Source organism: Etheostoma cragini, chromosome 7 (assembly GCF_013103735.1).
Source record: "Etheostoma cragini isolate CJK2018 chromosome 7, CSU_Ecrag_1.0, whole genome shotgun sequence".
In the NCBI taxonomy this organism is placed as follows: Eukaryota; Metazoa; Chordata; class Actinopteri; order Perciformes; family Percidae; genus Etheostoma; species Etheostoma cragini.
Genome location: NC_048413.1, coordinates 21,757,586 through 21,770,376, shown reverse-complemented (window position 1 = coordinate 21,770,376; position 12,791 = coordinate 21,757,586). Strand labels below are relative to the sequence as shown.

The window sequence follows — 12,791 nt, the reverse complement described above, 5'->3', positions numbered from 1 at the left end:
ATTATGTGCAGGAAATGAAGAATCCAGCACACTGTCAATCACTTCTACCTACTTAAATGACGAGGTTCTGGTACTTATAAGTGATAAAAAGATTATTTGGCTTTGTTATGCTTTTTTTTTAAAGCACAGACTGATTTTTAAAAGTCAGTTAAGTTAAGTGAAATTGTTGTTCAATATGTTTAATGGGCAGAAAGCACTCTCTTAGACTCCCCAGATTTTATTTTAAGAAGACTTAACATGCCCTTCAAGGTCACCTCTTGTGTGTATTGTGATTCTCATTTGGCTATGCACCATAAAAGCTATGGCTTCAGTTGGAGGCCTGAGGGGAGATACATATCCAGCGTTACTAGTCACCTTGGATACTGAATGCAGATTAGTGAAGGGCTACATGGAAATGTTCTGCAACAGCACACAGGGAAATATGAAACAAACATGAGTCATTGTTTTCCTTTTTCTCAGTTGACAAGCTGTGGCATTTATCCAGACTAGGATCCACACGAGCGCTGTCAGGTTACCATAAAGACAAATATAAACCTTGTTGTCCAGTGACTTGTGGTGCAGTGAGCAAGGTTTTACTTGTCCCAGTGTTCTCTCATCTCATCTTTTGATCCCCAGGATGTCTGATACTGTAGGCACATCCAGTACACAGACCCATTCAGGATTACAGTGTATCTGTAAAGACCAAAAAACAAAAACTAAAGCTGTGGCAGATAAGACAGAAAAAAGTCCATCACAGGCCACTTTGCATACTGGGACAGAAAAGGTGTCTTAGTGATGTAGAAAACACATTTTTTGCCTATTTTTATGGAGGCTGTGGGGTATACTAGAGAAAAAATAATACTTAACCATACATACCATAAGTTGACAATAGACAACAAAGACAAAATTCATTAAACGCTTTTAACAAGTTTTTATGAACTGGATGTCATTCTCAGTATCAAAGTTTTTACTGAGAAACACTCCGTTTTCCTGTAAAATGTTTGTTTGGCTCTCAAACAACTTTAAATACAGCTGTATTAAATCCAAGCAATTCAAAGTAAAGTCAGTTTGTGAAGGCAATACAAGCATAATGACATGAAGGTGATACGTTATGCTAAACCCAGTGCAAGAATTCTTATTTTGAGATAACAACTTCTAAAATTGTGCACAGAAATCCTTTAATACCTACATAACACCTCCTTATTCCAAGGTGTTCTTACTTAATTTTGTCATAAAAGGGCCTTGGAGAAGCCAAGAAGTAATAGCAGGTAGGAGTTTGAGTATGTGTATGCAGCAGAATTTGCCTCTGTGTGTTTGTGTTTGTTGAGGCTGTTGAATCAATGCTGCTGACGGATGTCCTTACATCCTGACTTGCGTGACTGGCTGGCCAGATAGCCATCAGTACCCAAATAAGTTCGGGTCAGGCCTCTCCCTTCACTCCAAACCTCATTTGGTATGCAAATGAAGGGCCTAAACAATGAAAACCTTTCAGAGCAGAGCAATTCACTAACTGCTCCCTTTGAAGAGACTGAGCTTCACTCAAGGTTGACATGGTAAAAGACTACAAAAATATTTAATGCTTAAGCACAGACTTTCTATGACTATTTTTTCTGCTTTTAATAATCAACTCATTATCTACAGTACAGAACAGAGGTCAATATAGAGCTTTATTGAAAGGTGTTTGATTGGTGGATAATGAGGGATTTTATTGTAGTCTGGGGCAGTATTTCACAGACTACTACTGTTTGTTTAACCTAAAGATTCAAACAATCGCCTTCTTCCATCTTTGTTAACGTATTTCTGCAGCAACCTGTGCCACGCCTCTGCTGAAACAGGATATGGGTCTGCCATTGTGCTCATTGTTGAGAGACTAATCCCGACAATTACACCTCGAGACCGAAAGTGGCTGCCTTGCCCTGCATCCAGCCAAACCCTGTCCAGGTTTTGGACTAGGCCCCTGTTTGCCCCTGGGGGCCAGGGGCCCCACCAGCCCCCTTGTCACTGCTCCCCCATCTCCCACGACTCAAACTACGGGTGTGTCTTACTCAAGTTTTACTCACCTGCACTTTGTTCACCTGTTGCTCTCGCTGTAACTCAGCTTAGGACAAAAGAGGCGTGTGGACACAAAGAGATGCATGAGAGCAAAGGGCAGGTATTTCAGGTTATGACGTACTTTTACAGCTAAGAAGTAGACAATGGTTTATACATGTGATAATACCTCACAGATACATGTTTTTTAATACCGGTCCTAATGATTTATTTTCTCTGCTTGGACGGGATGGGTGTGTCTGGCAGTTGAGGATGATGGTTCTTTAGCTGTTGTCTGTGTTGTAATAGGAACAGAGGATATTGTTCCCACAGAAGCCTGAGCTGACATCATAAAAAACACACAACAAGGTACCTGGGGGCTCATGGGGAGGGCGGAGGTGAGCAAACCGGTGGGGTGGGAGTCAGAGGGTAGGAGGGGTTGTGGGGGGGGAGTTTCGTCTGAACCACCATTGGCTAAAGACAGCGAGGGGGACACACCTGTGGGCGCAAGAGGCTAAGGAGATTGGCTGCGACTTGAAAATTACACCTGTGGGGGAAAGGGGAGGAGGGGGGGTCAGACTACATGTAAACCAAGCCCTTTACAAATTCAGCCTCTGTCTTCTTGAGAAGCTTACCCGCCTAACACCGCAGATGAGAGCACCTGGAAAAAAACAAGTTCTGCTCGGGCAGCAGGAAGAGAGCTGACGCGCTTCAAACTGGTTGGTTTTGTTCCGGGGTTTGGCTCTTCCTCTGACTCTACGTTTGCATCTACCTGAAAAGGGACGACTTTTTTTCTTCCTACCCGCCACTCCAGAGGTCGACTGTCCTTCAGCAGGAGCAGGAAGGAGGAAGACTAGCCCACCGGGCGTCCAGAGCTCTTATACAATGCTGCCTCTTGTCTTGGGTTTCTGGCTCGGTGACCACACCTGGGAAAAGACTGGGTAAATGCACAAATGTGTTCCCTTCTTTGTCTTCATTGTCCATCTTTAAGACTCGACCTGTCGTCATAACCTGTTGATCAGCGTCAACAGTTAAAACTTTACGGACATTTGTTCATCGACTAAGATCAGGAAATTAGGTCAGCGTATAGAACCCTCTGTGATTGTGTGCCGATATTGGAGGCTCTAGCTAGTTTCGATGGGAAGCGAAAATAATGTGTATCAAATTCCAGCTTCATTTAACCGGGGAGAAAGAAGAGGAAACAATAGAAGCCAACGCTCATTCCTAAACTGGATAGACCAGTTGGGGCAGGTAAAGGCAAACTGCCAGACTTGTCAAAGGATATGAGGACGGAGGCTGACTCCTTTTAGAGCTTTTAAATCAGCTTCACGAGGAGACATCCACGGTATGAAACCGCTTTACCTATTGATAATCAAATAGTAATACCTGATAGGTTTAAAAAACTTTGTTGTTGAGTTATAATTCTAAACTCATTTGGCAATTTATTTCCAAAAACTGTCGGTTAATCTTTGGAGATATTCTCTAGAGTTTTTGTTTATACTGTTGACTGCTTACTGCTTTCCTTTTGTTGGCTTTTTAGGGTAGATATTTGATAGAATAATGCCTATTTCATGCGCTTTTGAAATGAAAAAAGAGTCTGTTATGAAATGGATGTGTCGGGCGTAAAATGTCTGCTCGTCCGTTTTCCTTGCCACTGAGGTTGGGTTAATTTCAGACAGACAGCAGCATAGGACTTGTCCGAGCAGGTCATTTCCATGAGATAGAAGGTATACATTATTAAGTCTTCTAGGCTGCTCTTAAGGTCTTTTTGAGCAGAGGAGGGCTGTTGCAATCTGGGAAGGAGAAGGGAAAATGGAGGGAAAATGTCGACCATATACTGTACAGCAGCGACTGCAGAGCGAGGTGGAAGATTGTGATTGGTGGAAAGAGCAACATTTGTTCATTTCTTTCATACACCTGAATAGCTGCAAGTCACATGAGGGCTAGTCACTCTGCCAACGTATGGCAGCAGGGCGGGAAGTGCAGAGTAGAATTTCAACAGAAAGCCAGATTTAACGATTGGGAAACAAGAGGAAACGGTTTAGTGATTTTGATGTTGTTTGCTTGTGTTTGAGTTGCAGGTTTGAAATTAAAAGAGAGTGTAGGGTTTATCACCTCGTGGGGTGAGAGGTTAAGTTAAAGCTGCGGTTTGATTCAGTTGAAAGGGTAAATGACACTGCATTATGGGCCATTTTAAAAAGTCAATGCTATGCTAACATATAAGGGATGTGTTTGACCTTTTTAATTAAGAAGCCATGATGATAATAATATAATTCAAGATGTTTTGTTCTTACAGTTTACTATTTAAAACAAGAATTTCCTCTTTTTGACAACAAACTTCAAAAGACACAATGTTACATTCTGTGCCTCATGGGAGATTATAACATTTTAATATTAATTTCTGACAGATTTAACTTTTCTACTGTTTTTTGATAGAATGCAAAAGAAACCTGTCCAGTGTGAGGAGGGGTGGATAGGTAGCTTGAATTAAAACATGTAGAAGGCATTAAGAAGCACAGTAAATGTCCAAAACCCTTTCAATAATCAAATTAGTTGAATATGTTAGTGCTTCATTTGAAATATTCAAAACAGAAAGGTGAAAGCACACTGAGCAAGGGGGCGGAGCTACTAGCTTTAGCATCGACTATTGTAAGGATACATTTAGAAGTACTGCAGTGGCACATGGATGATAAGCAGTATCATATCCCGTAAACCAGGCTGCCCTTCAGTTGTCTCAAGGCCCAATTAGGTGCCGTTAAGATAAGGTCCGGAGTTAAATATGGTTTTGGGTTTCCCTGCCATTGTTTTCTCACAAAGACAGCAACTATTGATTAAGGGCCAGGCCAGTTTACCTATCGGGTTGACTTCACAGTGGAGTCACATTCCAGCACAGAGGGCAGAGTTACCTGATCACGCCTCACTTCCAACAGGCAAAAAGCGTGGGCAGCCATACGCGGTTAAGACTCCCACACTACACCGTGTACAACAATGGGAAAAGTTTGGCCGTTTTTAACCACGAGGGAACAGAAGAAGAAGTATTTGGATAAATGGAGGACAAATTAAGGCCAAGTTTTTTGGACGTAGGGGTTGTTTAGATATTTCGAAAGGTAACATGCTCTACTTTGTTCAGGTACTGTTATTTTTTACAGCTTGTTTCTACCAACTAGAATTTTCTGGGCTAATCTTTTTTTCACTCTTTCTTTCTCTCTCTCTCCCTCTTTTCTTCCTCAGAGGGCCTGCAGCACTGGTTTATAATGCTGATGATTAACTAAATAGAGTCTGGGAGCAGGTCCGCTTGGCTTTCTCATTTCATGGGGCCTGACTGATCGAGAGGAAGACGAAGCGTTCTCAGGCAGCAGGGTGGAAATTTAAAATCTTTTTTCTCTTTCTTTTTTCCAGCCCCCTCCCTCCAAACCTGCTCACTTTACTTTGGTTTTGTTACATTCTTTCCTTGGGGGTACCTTTCATGACGGTAAGGTTACAGGTGCATTCTCCATTTTCCTTCTTTCCCTGAACTTTTCCCTCCCTTATACTCCCCGCCCTCCCCCCCTCTCATGTGCTCTACTTTTGCATTGCTTACAGGATGACTAGAAACCTGTTCTTTCTTAATGAAAACAATAATGTCTCATCTCTTTATTTGGGCTTTTGTTCCGAGAGAAACGTAGTCACTTTGTAAAAGAGAGGGCCGATTCTAAATGCTTTGAACAATCAAATCTTTGTTGAAAGAAAAGGGGAACTTTCCAAAGTTAAACTACACGGAATTGGTTGAAGTATATTGTATATCTAATGTGACAAGATATAAAGTACAGTGACTTTTTAGAATAACTAGACAATAAGATATTTATTTAATGTTTGATGTGGATATTAAAATGTCAGTAATATCGGGTGTGAGGATTTCACGCGGTGTACCTGTGAATGATCCATGTGATTCAGCAAACGAGGGCCGTTTCAGTGACCTTCTGCATACACAGCGTCGGCTCAGGTCGAGCTGAGCAGCATTCCATCAGCCTTTCATCATTCAGCAAACACAAAGACAGCCTAAGAGGTCCACCAACAGAAAACAGAAAAGAAAAATTGGCTTTACTTTTCTTCCATTCCATAAAACATCTGTTGAAACAGAGAGAGAGACAGAAAAGTATGTTGCAACGCACAATTACTCTTCTGGCAGGATATGATGTTGAACAGAAACAGCTCCCCGAGGCTGACCTGCTTTTGACTTGGTGACAATTTTAAGTGAAGGTGCACGAAGTGTGGCGTTTAAACTTAGTAACTGCCATGTATTATGTGAAAATCAGGCCTCCCAACTTTGCAGTGCCATAGACTTAAACTAGTCAGAACAGGTTTGGGCAATCATTAACAACTACTGTGGCCCAGTCTTCTGTGACAGCGAGTTTAGGCTGAAAACCACAACAAGGGCTCAGCAATTATACTATAGAGAGGTGGTCTCCAAATATAGACTTCCTGACGCCTATTTCCAGTGATATTTTTAGGCAATACATGGCTCAGTTTAATATACAACTTTGCCACCATAAAACTACGTAACCTCACTGCTCTTATGCACGCATATACCCTAATCATTTAAGATTAATTTCCCCTTTCTTTCAAAGGTATTTATGAAAAGGTTTACAAGTCACTCCCTAATCTGTTTTGTAGATGTCATTCATTTATTAACATTTAATAACTGTCACTCACACATTATGTTCTACAACCAAAGTTATCCCAACCTATTTCATCCGTTTAGGATGAGACGTTAAGGTGATTATCTCCATCTTACGAGGCAGCATTGGATATTATCACTTTCTCTAATACTGCCTGGTAATGATGATGATAGTCATCTGCAATCACCAAAACGGCTTTAGCAACGTTAGCGGCAAGTGCTCCTGGCCAGGGCCCTGGATCGGCTCAAATACTTACTACTACTAACAACAGCAGCAGCAGCAGCAGCAGCAGCAGCAAAAATGGCTCTCAGGATCCATCTTACCTTACAGTGCTGGATTGTACAACTGTTGTTCTAACACTGTCTGGTAACGATGTTTCCTGGGCGACCCTGTGTTCTACGGTGCTCAAATGTTTAATCCCCAAAAACTGTCTGTAAGACTCCTTAGATGTCACTGAATGGTAAACCTTATAAGCAGGATTGGCTGTATTCTGGGGTGGCAAAAAACGTCACAGATGATGCACTGTGTTGACAGACAGGACATAGTTTGCATAAAAATACATTTTTATTTTGAAAACAGTTTGAGATTGTTGAAGTAGAAATGAGAAAGAGGAGATCTTTCATGCAGTAAATGGTCCTGTTTTGAATTTTTTACTTCCTTCCCTGTTTAATAAAAACCTTTTATGGCAACCCCACCCCACCCAAGTTGAAGAATAGCAGTTGGTTGATGGTTCCACCGGTCCTGCAGGGCTTTATTTCCCTGTTCCCTCCCCTGAACAGCGTTGGTCTTTGTGTTGTGGCGGGTTGGTCCGACTAGCCTTACTGCGTGGCACATCCTGAAACTGACACATGAGCTCACCTGAGAGTGGTAAAAAACCTGAGCTACAGATGTGGTGGCCTCCTCCCAGCTTCCCAAGCCTTTCACCACAAAAGTGCTTAGACACAAAATGGAGTCTCTACAACAAAAAATGACTTTTGGTAGTGTGTTATGCATGCTAGAATGTAAAATTTACACTGATTTTTTGCGGCTTTGATTTGAAACAGTGGATATATATATATATATATATATATATATATATATATATATATATATATATATATATACCTGAAGACAAACAATTTAGAAACAGGTAAATAATAGACATGGAACGAGCAGAGACCTAGTGTTTGTTTAAGGAGGGAGAATTACCCCGCAAATATTGAGCCGCACCTTTATTTGGCCACCCAGCTCCATTATTAAAGCCACAGAAACATGAAATAGCTCCCCCCCTCCAATTGTCCCTTTTTTTGTGTTGCCATCGTATATTTGTGTATTCTTGTAGAAGACTGGAAAAGAAAGAATTTACCAAGCCTACTGTACTTTGCTTCATGACTTGGTGTGTTCATTTGTGGCTTTACTCTTGCTCTGCATGCTTGGCCAATTAAAACGGGCAAATAGTGAAAGTTTAGAGTGTATAGAATCTTCGGTTGCAACAAAAGAGGAACTGCTAATTTCAACCATTTTCTGCTACACTGCTCTGTTCCCTCCATCTCTCTTCTTCCTCTTTTGCACAGGTGAAAGCTCAGAGGTCATCCTTCCAGCCTGTTGATAGGCGTCTTACCAGACATGGTTAGATGTAATTATTGGTGTCTAATACTGTCTGGTAATGCCGTCCATTAAATGGCATTACCTTCTGCTCTCTTACTTCCCCCTCTCTTGCTCCTGTGCATCTGACATGCAGTGTATTGACAAAGAGCAGTACAGGGAAACACATCAACATATTTATAGCAGTGGCAGATGGGGCTGAGTGATGATGACTATGAAACTATGATCCTTGCACTGGAAGATTGATTAATTTCTCTGAGTTTCTTCCACGTGACTTGAGTCAAAGTTTCTCCACTGAGCAGCAGTCCAGGATAAGACTAGTCTACTTGCAACAAGCTTTCTTGAATGATGCGTGGTAAATTAGTTTCTATCAGGAATATTGATGTAGATAAATAAATAATTCTAGAAAACATGACTTTTATCTGTTGAAAGATCTGCTTTCGTCCTCTCACAGCAATAACTGAATTCCTTCTGGGGACTTGGCTTTTCTCCAGGTACAGTAGAACAATGCACACAGTTTTTGAAACTTCTATCAAAAACCATCTAACAAAAACTATCTTTGAAACACTTTGTATATAATGTTAACTGTATGTACTGTAAATATGATTTCATATAATGTAAATGGAAAGATTCAATAAAGTGAAATGAAAACTGAAATGTCTCTCTTGTTCATTTTCTCTTTCTAAATGCATTTTCAGAATTACTTTTTTTTTCTTTTTTTACATTTTATTCAGATCTCCTTTGTGCTGGCCCTTTGTAGCAGTTTCTCTGATCATTGTGAACTCTTCCCTCAGTCAGACCGGAATGCAGAGCCCCAGTCAGGTGTGGATCAGATTACTGCTGAACACAGCTTCTTTTTAAATGCTTCAATTTACCCATGAGGTCCCCCCATCAGCTAAGCTCTCATTGTGTCCCAGTCTATGGCAGCACACAGTAGGCTAGCTTGAAAAACCGAGTAGCACAAGGCTCGTTTTCACTGCTGGGTGCTGGGCCACTTATAGTAGGTTGCTTTTAACTCACTGAAATCCATACGCATTGTCTATATGGTCACTGGTTACATTGGCAGACTTAGAGGGGAAGGTTTATTGTATTTGTTTTATTTTTTAGCACTGTTCTTGTCTGTCTTTAACCTACCTGTGCAGTCACACACACACACACACGCACACACACACGCACACACAAAGCCAATAGCATGGTGTTTAATTAGGCCTGTTAGCTCAGGGGTTCAGTTGACTGGTTAACCGCTGCTCTGATTTTATCAGTTCAAACACAAACACAAAACCATTTAGCCGTTTAACATAACAGGCTCCAGGCTTAATTGATCTCCTGTGCTGAGGGTGCAGGCTCACAAAGAGTTTTTCAGTCCCAGATATATTAATTCCCAATTTCTGTGGGCTCTTTTAAAAAAATTATTTCTCAAGCACTTTATAAGAAATATGTTATGTAATAATGTAATTGTAAGTAAGTCATGTAAATAAAATCCCCAAATCTGTCCGTTAGCTATCTTAAAGTTAGCTTATTAGCATTATTTCATGCTAGCATGCCATCAATCATTAAACAAAGCAAACTTTAGCTGGAACAATCTGTTTTTTCCAAGCAAGTATAATATTGTGTTTAAGTTAGCACGATTTCTGTGATTCATGGGTGATTAAAACAATTTCCTGTAACAGCTTATACAAATAAAGATCCAAATCCTGAAAAGAAGACCAAAAACAACCAATCTCACAGCAGAGTCACCTTTCACGGGACTGTGATCAAAAGACACACACTGGCTTCTATTTACAAGAAACCGTGAGGCAGAGAAACTTTCTTGAGTATCTGTGTTTATATATTACATTATATATAATAAGCATGTTTCTAGTTTTTTTCATATTGCTCATAGGTCAGTAATATGTTGCTGATGGAGACAGATGTGTTATTACTTTAAAGGATATTTTGACATGTCACTTGGAAAAACACACATTTGGCTAATAATAATATAGGCTAATATAATAATATTAGTCCGTCACTTTTTATGATAATGAATGTCTGTTACATTTAAGCGATTGCCAAATGAGTGGATACAAAGCCAGTTAAGAGTATCTACTCCACAAAACTCTGTGGTTTCTACTTCTTTTTTTCTCAGTATGGCCATGTTAAGAAATTGACTTCGTCCGGCGACTTTGGCGTGGAGAAACTCGAGTAAAGAAATTGACCTTTTCTTAAGAGTTCATCATGTTTTTTAAATCCTGCGTATCCTCCTTGGCTCCTTGGCTATGTAGCAACTGGGTGGAAGAGGGGTGTGGGTGAGGTGTGTTATGTGGATGCACCGACAGAATTGTTGTCATTACTTAGAATTCCTCATGGGGAGACAGAAACTAGGCACTATATTTTTAATACTAACACTTTATATACATATATACATTCATAGATACCGTATGTCTTGGAATTTTAACAAAAGTCAAAATACGTCAGTAAAAATAACCCCTCTACTGTACAGTAAGGAGGAAGTAACTGTAATTATTTACTTCCCCCCCTTGGTGACGTCACACTACTGAATTACATTCCTGACTTGCAGAGAGCCTGTAGAGGATTCCTGCGCTGGTCTGTGCATGCTTGGTGCAGTCAGACCAGATTCCTGCTACCTGCTGTGGATGAGGAGACTAGATTCACTTAGCTGAGCTTGATACTGGGAAAAACCGCACAACAGCACAACAGAGGCTAAACGGCTGTGACATACCTACTGACGTACAGTAATTCTGAGGAGTCACTCACAAGGAACTCCTTTTACGGTCAGGCATAAATGAGTGCAACTGATTATTGGTTAAAGCAGAAGCATTGCTACATTTAAGTTAGACTTTATTCATGCCTGTGAGATTTGCTCTCCCTCTCCTCATTCTGACTATTTATGACCCGTTGGGTATCCACAGTACAGCCCCCGGACCGATGCCTTAGTCAAGGACAAAGGTAGGAGTATTTAATGCAATCTGTGCCCTGTCTTATACTTTACAACACTTTTTTTAAACAATTGAATGTATTACATATAAAAAACATGATAGCCTCAATGTCAAGGTACAGCACATGTACAGTATAAGAAATGTAAGTCTTAAAGATCAGAATCTAATTGGCAATTTTCAGAGACATTCAGACAGATTACCATTAAATCAACTACAGGGTTTCCCCCAGTGTATTGCAAGCCTTGTGGGCCACCGGACCTAAGTTGCCCCCTACCAGGCCTAAGCCGCTGAGCAAAAAAATATGAATGTATTTTTAAGACATTTTTTAAACCAGTTACAGTGGGGTGGCTTGGTTGGTAACTTAGACGTAGTCATATTTTCAAATCTCCAGTTAGCTTTTAGCATTGACTTAATGCAGAGCCCTATGAAATCTGTCTCATAGCTTTTTTTAATTCTCAATTTAGCAATTTCGTCCATGATTCTGTCATCACAGAAACTATTTCGCTCTACATTAATGCTGCCATCATTCTGGGACTGGCTCCCAAAAAAAGATTCTTGCCACCATGCCTTACTACTGTTCTCAGTATTACCCTGAACTTCTTTATTACTTTCAATGCAAAAGAAAAGGCCTACTCTCGTACATGGGGCTCCTGAACAGTGGTCAACCTTAAAGTCTTACACACTCCAACCACTACTCCTAATCTTAGAAAAAGTGGTTGGATGTATATTATGCGAGTGGAATGAAGCACAATAAAGCTGGTTGATAAAAAAAAGAGATGTAATTATGACACCCTATACATACCCGTGTGGAGTTAGCAAGCCAGTCTATAACAGATAACCAAATTTTGCAGGATGCCACTTTTACTTACCTAGATAATGTTTAGTGTTCCAGATGGAAATCTGTCTCTGCTGTTGTCATTTTTTCTGAATGGGTTCCACACATATGGATGTACATGTCAGCCAGTGATCATGCTTTCATGTGTACGTCAATGCAGTGCTTCCAGGCAGAGAGCGTTTCCCTCATGATTCCGCACCGGGGCAAATGATGGCTAAAGATTATGAGACAACGCTGTGACTTTGTGCCGGAATTTCCCGCATTACAATTGCTATAGTTGTGAGAATTGATGGAATGATGTGCAATCACACACTGAAATTCAGGCCCTGCATCTAGCTTAAACTTCCTCATATAGCACACATTGTAAATGATAGCCTATTGTATGTTTTAGATATTTCACCACAAAGCTTTCCTGTCAAAAGTTGCTCCCTAAACATTGAAACTAGGTGTGTTTACCTATGTCTACTTGTCAAAAAGTAAAATGAGTTATGTAGCATGCTGACACAACATTGAACATAGCAACAAAAATTGAACAATTGCTAAATGTGCTCTTGGTAAGGTAAGAAAAAAAGTATTGTACATGTCGGGTTGGGTGGGCTACAGGTGCAGGAAAAATTCGGTGACTCGCGGTGTCAAATTGAAAAGGATAAAGTTGCTTACAAGCAAAAGTTAGCAGCTAGCTAAACCAGCTTATTTTGCCAACCATGACCACAACAAATAATGCTGTAGCAGCTCATATATCAATATATCCTCAGGTTACAGAAACTACAC

At 40.5% G+C, this 12,791-nt stretch overlaps 1 long non-coding RNA gene across 1 annotated transcript; it reads left to right on the top strand.

The window, feature by feature from the left end:
- Nucleotides 1-2,619: 2,619 nt before the first annotated feature.
- LOC117947564 lies at nt 2,620-8,893 on the top strand. Its single transcript, XR_004657263.1, has 3 exons — nt 2,620-2,948; nt 5,239-5,479; nt 8,704-8,893. It is a non-coding gene; the product is annotated as an uncharacterized LOC117947564 (long non-coding RNA).
- The last annotated feature ends 3,898 nt before the right edge of the window (nt 8,894-12,791 follow it).